The 9,365-nt window shown below is 33.4% G+C and overlaps 2 pseudogenes; both read right to left on the reverse strand.

Annotated features, from left to right (window-relative positions):
* Positions 1-1,349: 1,349 nt before the first annotated feature.
* On the reverse strand, positions 1,350-3,899 carry LOC148786614 (adenylate isopentenyltransferase 5, chloroplastic pseudogene; annotated as a pseudogene).
* Positions 3,900-6,335: 2,436 nt separating this feature from the next.
* On the reverse strand, positions 6,336-8,906 carry LOC148786615 (adenylate isopentenyltransferase 5, chloroplastic pseudogene; annotated as a pseudogene).
* Positions 8,907-9,365: the final 459 nt, after the last annotated feature.

The following is a 9,365-nucleotide window of genomic DNA, read 5'->3' on the forward strand; positions in this document are numbered from 1 at the left end:
CGTTGATGATACTGATTGCATCCATTTAATATATTTTTTTTTGTTTTAGTTTTGTAATAACGCTGTTGTATGCAGTACAAAATTAGTTTCCTGAATTATTTTACATGAATTCTTCATTATATGTTGCAGGAACTAATCACACAACTTATTCCTCGTTAATATTCAACAATATTGCAATGATTGATACGCTTTTATAGATATCATAACCGTTAACATGCGATCATTCGTGTTCGTAGTCTTATATTAATATATTCACATTGTACATTTATTCATCAATCTCAAATTTAATCGCAAACAATTTGATTTAATTTATCCCTATGCACATCAACAAGAAGTACATATAATCCTATTTGTGACTAGTTAAAACTTGCCGATACATTTTGTACGATCAACAAAAGATGTAATCGCTATACAAACTAAATTAATACTCACTTCCATATGAGTATGATCAATGAAGGATGTAATCCGTACTCATACTAAATCAATACTTACTTCCATATGATTCTTCTACATATATACGAACAAAATTTATTATCTCTGCTTATACCAATTGAAATAGTGTTCGAGCAGTTAGTATAAATTACTAAAATTATCAAAATTATAAATTTTGTTCATACATATGTTGAAGCATCATATTGAAGTAAGTATAAATTTAGTTTGTGTTCGGATTACCTCCTTCGTTGATCATACTCATATGGAAGTGAGTAATAATTTAGTTTGAGTAGTGTAGAGTGGAAATCACTAGAAAATACTATCCAACTATTACCAAAATTGGAGTACGAAATTTCTTATGATTATTACAGCCCAATATACAACTTAAATGATAATATCAAATGAAAGAAATAATGAAATAATTAAATCAAAAAGTATAGTGATTAACTGGCTCAGAGTAGCCAAATCCAATATCTCGATAAAGGAATATGGTCACAAGGCACCGTTTCCACTATGAACCGGCTCACGGTAACTCCACAAACGAAGAAACCGACTACAACTCCGATCACTTAGATCTCAGTATCACACGGTCCCAAAGACCCCAATTAAATATTTCACAAAGAACTTTTGTGTATGGTGAAGGAGATAAACAGCTTGATTCATGTTTAAGCCAAAAGGGAAAATCCCTTATTTAAAATTGTGAAAACTGTGGTAGATAAGAAAAACCTTGGTACCTTTCCTAAAACCATTAGATTGGTCTAGGAAAGTGGCCATGGCTTCCGGAGAAGAGAAGGAAGAAAATCACAGAGAGGATTTGGAGAGGAGAGGATGTAGACGATGCAGAAAAAACAGAGAAGAAGGAATGTGAAATTTAGGGTTAAAGATGTGATGTAAGTAGGTAGATAGGATGAGTCGGGTTACCGGGTCGGTTGTGCGCTGCCAAGTGGGTCAGGTAATTGGGCTGACAAGGTCGGCGTTTTAATAAATCATTGGGCTACAGATTTTAACAAGTAGGGATTACATTTTTTGTTGATCATACTAAATTATCGACACGTTTTAACTAGTTATAAATAGGATTATATGTATTTCTTGTTGATCATGACAATCGCACGGACATGAGTTTTAATTGGTATAAATAGGATTACATATATATTTCGTTGATCAAAACATTAAATATTCATGCTTTCATACTAATTGTACCATTATAAAGTTTAACTGAGTATGTCAGTAGGACCACATAATTTTGTTGATCGTACTAATTGTTCATATGGAGGAAGGTACACATATATTTTGTTAGTAAAAGCATCACATCATTCTTGTACCCTAATTGTACGGACATTGGTTTTAGACTGGATCAACATAATAACATCTTTGGTAGACCATAGTAATTGAGAGTACACGATTTTTCACTTGATGATCATACTAAATACACGGAACATGAATTTTTACTTGGTATAATTAAGATCGCACAAGACTATATTATACTTTATTGATACAAACATCATTAATATATTCACATTTATAAATAAGATAATTTCGAACTATTCTTGATCATATGGATTGTACTGGCATAAGCTTTAAATTGATATGAGTAGGATTATATTTCAAAATAATTTTATAAACAAAGTTAAATTTGGTAACTAGGACTAAATATTTCATTGATGGAAGCACCATAAATGTACATATATGAGTTTTATTAACTTAGATAAATGTTACAAGAATTAATCACACATCTTATTCCTCGTTCATATTCAAGAATATAGTGATGATTAATACGCTTCTATAGATATCATAAATGTAAACATGTTATCGCAATTCGTGTTAGTCATGTTATACTAATATAATCGTATTACACATTTATTCATCAACCTCAAATCAAATCATGAATAATTTGATTTAATTCTCAACTTTATTCAAGAACTCCGGATACATATGTGTGCATATATATCGACCTGCAGTCCTATAGTATTTTACTTATATTTTATTGATAACACTAAATGTTTTAATAATATAATTTTGAAAATTTTAGTCTTGTAAAAACTAATTTTCATAATTTGTGTAGCATAAGAAATCACACCGCCTCATAATTTACAAGACAGAAACTGTATTTTTATACCTATACAAGTAAGTAGGATTTAACATTTAAATGATCACACTAACTGCTCGAACACTAGTTTAATTAGTATAAGTAGAGATAATAAATTTTGTTCGTACGTATGTAGAAGCATAATATTGAAGTAAGTATTAATTTAGTTTGATTACGGATTACATCCTTTGTTGATCACGCTCATATGGAAGTGAGTATTAATTTAGTTCGAGTAGGGATTACATCTTTTATTGATCGTACTAAATGATTCGACAATTTTAACTAGATGCAAATAGGATTATATATATTTCTTGTTGATAAAGCTAATCACACGGACAAGAGTTTGAATTGGTATAAATTGGATTACATATATATTTCACTGATCAAAGCATTGAATATTAATGCTTTCACATTGATTGTACCGCCATGAATTTTAACCCAGTATATCAGTAGGACTACACATATTGTTTATATGCACGAAGGTACATAATTATCATACTAACTGTTCATATGCACTCAATTTTGTATCTATGTTTCATTTGCAAATGAAACGAGCCACAATGTTCGTACTAGGCTCCAGCACCAATTTCTCCCATGCTTCATTGGCATCTCCACTACATTGAAGGAATACCTCTGTGGCGTTCAACTGATGGATCCGCCACCCGAATTCCTCCCTCGTCCTCAAAATCTTTTCAACTTGGCGGCAAGCTAATTTGCAAGTGTTCCTCTTAATTTTATCAATAGCTGCCTTAAGAAGCTTAGCCCTAGTTTCACCATCGACAAGACCCTCACACCTGAAGAACTCATCCATCTCGGGGACCCCAATGGCACGCCTAATCCCATAATCATAGTCGCGAATTTTTGGGTCAAAAAATGCCTTACCCTCCTCCACCAACCCGCTATCCACCATCTGATCAACCCTTTTCGACACGTACGAATGCAAGACCGGGATCGCCACATCCATCCAGAGAAAACAACACTCGTACTTGGAGGGAAACTCAGTGTTGTCACTGACAAGTCCCTGTATGAAGGAATTAGACCCTCCCGCAATGATTGGCAACCGATTCTTTTGAACGATGGCATCAGCAGCCAGCAATGCATGATGCACAAAATCATGTACAGTGAAATCCATCTCCGGATCAATGATACCGAGCAAATGGTGTGGCACGCCGCGGCATTCCTCATTTCTCACCTTATTGGTAACTATGTCTAGGCCCTTGTAGACCTGAATTTTGTCCGAGTTGATGACCTCTGCCCCGAAACGGGTGGCCAGGTCTATCGCCAGGCGCGATTTGCCTGTGCCAGTGGCACCCAATACCACCACCACCTTATCCTTTCCTTGGTGCTTGTTCATCATGCCCCGAACTGAAAAGTTCATCATGCTAGATTGTGCTGGCTTCCAGGCGGAGATCGACATTCTAATTGGTAATACTTTTACTTTTTTTAACACCTGTCAATTACGTCACAGAAATAAAAAAGGAAAAAGTTCACGTGTTAGAATACTCTCAAACAAAACAAACAAAACATGTACTAAATACAATCTACTATTTTAGAACATCTATCTATCGTAGAGTGACAAGCAGTTCTCAATTCTTGGATTAATTTCTCTTCTTCAAAAGGATTTGTTTGAAGAAAAACTTCAAACATTTGTGGGCTCTAGAGAGAATCACGAACAAGTTCAATTGATGTGAAAGAAATTACCTAGACAATTGTTTGAAACGTGAAGAAACATAGGATGTGTAGGGGGGTATTTATACATACATACGTACACACAATGTGGAATAAATCAAGCCATTCATAACTTCACCCCTATCTCTATCCACTTACAATGTAACAATTCAAATAAATCATGAGCAAGGAGTCTGTCCAAATTACTGTATTTTTTACTATATTTACGAAATAGGAAAAGAATCATTAATTATTGCTAAGCTGTCGTAAAAAGATAATACAAATACTAATCATAATGAAGATGTCAAAATCTACACCGTGCAGGTACCATAAGAGTTGCAATAAATTCATCGATAATTATTTTTTGTAAAAAAATTATTCTTGGGATGTATAATGAGTAATGTTACTATATTGAATGAGAAAAAAAATTATGAGAAATTAAATGTTAATGATGAAGTACTTAGTAATTATCCATATCTTACGTAGGATTTGCTTTTGAGTAAAATCGAGTGAGTTTACTAAATTGAATTTTGAATCCGAAAAAGTATTCTCATTAATTCGTCAACCTACTATATATGTGAAAACATAGATTATAATGACAAAATCTATATTAATTGAACGTTGATAAATGTGGTCTACAGATTTAATTCCTTATTCAGATTTACTGAAATTTAATTGGAGCAAATTCTGAATGTTAATTATACTTTTCTTTTAATTGTTACTATATAAAATTGATTCATGTATTGGGACATCTTTTGGTCCAAGATTAATATGAAAGTAATTAAGTTGCACTATCTATCCGTTGATGATACTGATTGCATCCATTTAATATATTTTTTTTTGTTTTAGTTTTGTAATAACGCTGTTGTATGCAGTACAAAATTAGTTTCCTGAATTATTTTACATGAATTCTTCATTATATGTTGCAGGAACTAATCACACAACTTATTCCTCGTTAATATTCAACAATATTGCAATGATTGATACGCTTTTATAGATATCATAACCGTTAACATGCGATCATTCGTGTTCGTAGTCTTATATTAATATATTCACATTGTACATTTATTCATCAATCTCAAATTTAATCGCAAACAATTTGATTTAATTTATCCCTATGCACATCAACAAGAAGTACATATAATCCTATTTGTGACTAGTTAAAACTTGCCGATACATTTTGTACGATCAACAAAAGATGTAATCGCTATACAAACTAAATTAATACTCACTTCCATATGAGTATGATCAATGAAGGATGTAATCCGTACTCAAACTAAATCAATACTTACTTCCATATGATTCTTCTACATATATACGAACAAAATTTATTATCTCTGCTTATACCAATTGAAATAGTGTTCGAGCAGTTAGTATAAATTACTAAAATTATCAAAATTATAAATTTTGTTCATACATATGTTGAAGCATCATATTGAAGTAAGTATAAATTTAGTTTGTGTTCGGATTACCTCCTTCGTTGATCATACTCATATGGAAGTGAGTATTAATTTAGTTTGAGTAGTGTAGAGTGGAAATCACTAGAAAATACTATCCAACTATTACCAAAATTGGAGTACGAAATTTCTTATGATTATTACAGCCCAATATACAACTTAAATGATAATATCAAATGAAAGAAATAATGAAATAATTAAATCAAAAAGTATAGTGATTAACTGGCTCAGAGTAGCCAAATCCAATATCTCGATAAAGGAATATGGTCACAAGGCACCGTTTCCACTATGAACCGGCTCACGGTAACTCCACAAACAAAGAAACTGACTACAACTCCGATCACTTAGATCTCAGTATCACACGGTCCCAAAGACCCCAATTAAATATTTCACAAAGAACTTTTGTGTATGGTGAAGGAGATAAACAGCTTGATTCATGTTTAAGCCAAAAGGGAAAATCCCCTATTTAAAGGGGTGAAAACTGTGGTAGATAAAAAAAACCTTGGTACCTTTCCTAAAACCATTAGATTGGTCTAGGAAAGTGGCCATGGCTTCCGGAGAAGTGAAGGAAGAAAATCACAGAGAGGATTTGGAGAGGAGAGGACGTAGACGATGCAGAAAAAACAGAGAAGAAGGAATGTGAAATTTAGGGTTAAAGATGTGATATAAGTAGGTAGATAGGATCAGTCAGGTTACCGGGTCGGTTGTGGGCTGCCAAGTGGGTCAGGTAATTGGGCTGACAAGGTCGGCGTTTTAATAAGTCATTGGGCTACAGATTTTAACAAGTAGGGATTACATTTTTTGTTGATCATACTAAATGTATCGACACGTTTTAACTAGTTATAAATAGGATTGTATGTATTTCTTGTTGATCATGACAATCGCATGGACATGAGTTTAAATTGGTATAAATAGGATTACATATATATTTCGTTGATCAAAACATTAAATATTCATGCTTTCATACTAATTGTACCATTATAAAGTTTAACTGAGTATGTCAGTAGGACCACATAATTTTGTTGATCGTACTAATTGTTCATATGGAGGAAGGTAAACATATATTTTGTTAGTAAAAGCATCACATCATTCTTGTACCCTAATTGTACGGACATTGGTTTTAGACTGGATCAACATAATAACATCTTTGGTAGACCACAGTAATTGAGAGTACACGATTTTTCACTTGATGATCATACTAAATACACGGAACATGAATTTTTACTTGGTATAATTAAGATCGCACAAGACTATATTATTCTTTATTGATACAAACATCATTAATATATTCACATTTATAATTAAGATAATTTCGAACTATTCTTGATCATATGGATTGTACTGACATAAGCTTTAAATTGATATGAGTAGGATTATATTTCAAAATAATTTTATAAACAAAGTTTAATTTGGTAACTAGAACTAAATATTTCATCGATGGAAGCACCATAAATGTACATATATGAGTTTTATTAACTTAGATAAATGTTACAAGAATTAATCACACATCTTATTCCTCGTTCGTATTCAAGAATATAGTGATGATTAATACGCTTCTATAGATATCATAAATGTAAACATGTTATCGCAATTCGTGTTAGTCATGTTATACTAATATAATCGTATTACACATTTATTCATCAACCTCAAATCAAATCATGAATAATTTGATTTAATTCTCAACTTTATTCAAGAACTCCGGATACATATGTGTGCATATATATCCACCTGCAGTCCTATAGTATTTTTACTTATATTTTATTGATAACACTAAATGTTTTAATAATATAATTTTGAAAATTTTAGTCTTGTAAAAACTAATTTTCATAATTTGTGTAGCATAAGAAATCACACCGCCTCATAAATTACAAGACAGAAACTGTATTTTTATACCTATACAAGTAAGTAGGATTTAACATTTAAATGATCACACTAACTGCTCGAACACTAGTTTAATTAGTATAAGTAAAGATAATAAATTTTGTTCGTACGTATGTAGAAGCATAATATTGAAGTAAGTATTAATTTAGTTTGATTACGGATTACATCCTTTGTTGATCACGCTCATATGGAAGTGAGTATTAATTTAGTTCGAGTAGGGATTACATCTTTTATTGATCGTACTAAATGATTCGACAAGTTTTAACTAGATGCAAATATGATTATATATATTACTTGTTGATAAAGCTTATCACACGGACAAGAGTTTGAATTGGTATAAATTGGATTACATATATATTTCACTGATCAAAGCATTGAATATTAATGCTTTCTGACTGATTGTACCGCCATGAATTTTAACTCAGCATATCTATACGACTACAAAATTTTGCTGCTCATACATATTGTTTATATGCACGAAGGTACATAATTGATCATACTATTTGTTCATATGCACTCAATTTTGTAACTATGTTTCATTTGCAAATGAAACGAGTCACAATGTTTGTACTAGGCTCCAACACCAATTTCTCCCATGCTTCATTGGCATCTCCACTACATTGAAGGAATACCTCTGTGGCGTTCAACTGATGGATCCGCCACCCGAATTCCTCCCTCCTCCTCAAAATCTTTTCAACTTGACGGCAAGCTAATTTGCAAGTGTTCCTCTTAATTTTATCAATAGCTGCCTTAAGAAGCTTAGCCCTAGTTTCACCATCGACAAGACCCTCACTCCTGAAGAACTCATCCATCTCGGGGACCCCAATGGCACGCCTAATCCCATAATCATAGTCGCGAATTTTTGGGTCAAAAAATGCCTTACCCTCCTCCACCAACCCGCTATCCACCATCTGATCAACCCTTTTCGACACGTACGAATGCAAGACCGGGATCGCCACATCCATCCAAAGAAAACAACACTCGTACTTGGAGGGAAACTCAGTGTTGTCACTGACAAGTCCCTGTATGAAGGAATTAGACCCTCCCGCAATGATTGGCAACCGATTCTTTTGAACGATGGCATCAGCAGCCAGCAATGCATGATGCACAAAATCATGTACAGTGAAATCCATCTCCGGATCAATGATACCGAGCAAATGGTGTGGCACGCCGCGGCATTCCTCATTTCTCACCTTATTGGTAACTATGTCTAGGCCCTTGTAGACCTGAATTTTGTCCGAGTTGATGACCTCTGGCCCGAAACGGGTGGCCAGGTCTATCGCCAGGCGCGATTTGCCTGTGCTAGTGGCACCCAATACCACCACCACCTTATCCTTTCCTTGGTGCTTGTTCATCATGCCCCGAACTGAAAAGTTCATCATGCTAGATTGTGCTGGCTTCCAGGCGGAGACCGACATTCTAATTGGTAATTACTTTTACTTTTTTTAACACCTGTCAATTACGTCACAGAAATAAAAAAGGAAAAAGTGCACGTGTTAGAATACTCTCAAACAAAACAAACAAAACATGTACTAAATACAATCTACTATTTTAGAACATCTATCTATCGTAGAGTGACAAGCAGTTCTCAATTCTTGGATTAATTTCTCTTCTTCAAAAGGATTTATTTGAAGAAAAACTTCAAACATTTGTGGGCTCTAGAGAGAATCTCGAACAAGTTCAATTGATGTGAAAGAAATTACCTAGACAATTGTTTGAAACGTGAAGAAACATAGGATGTGTAGGGGGGTATTTATACATACATACGTACACATAATGTGGAATAAATCAAGCCATTCATAACTTCACCCCTATCTCTATCCACTTACAATGTAACAATT

This window comes from Sesamum indicum, linkage group LG10 (assembly GCF_026168435.1).
Source record: "Sesamum indicum cultivar Baizhima isolate 11 linkage group LG10, ASM2616843v1, whole genome shotgun sequence".
Taxonomy (NCBI): domain Eukaryota; kingdom Viridiplantae; phylum Streptophyta; class Magnoliopsida; order Lamiales; family Pedaliaceae; genus Sesamum; species Sesamum indicum.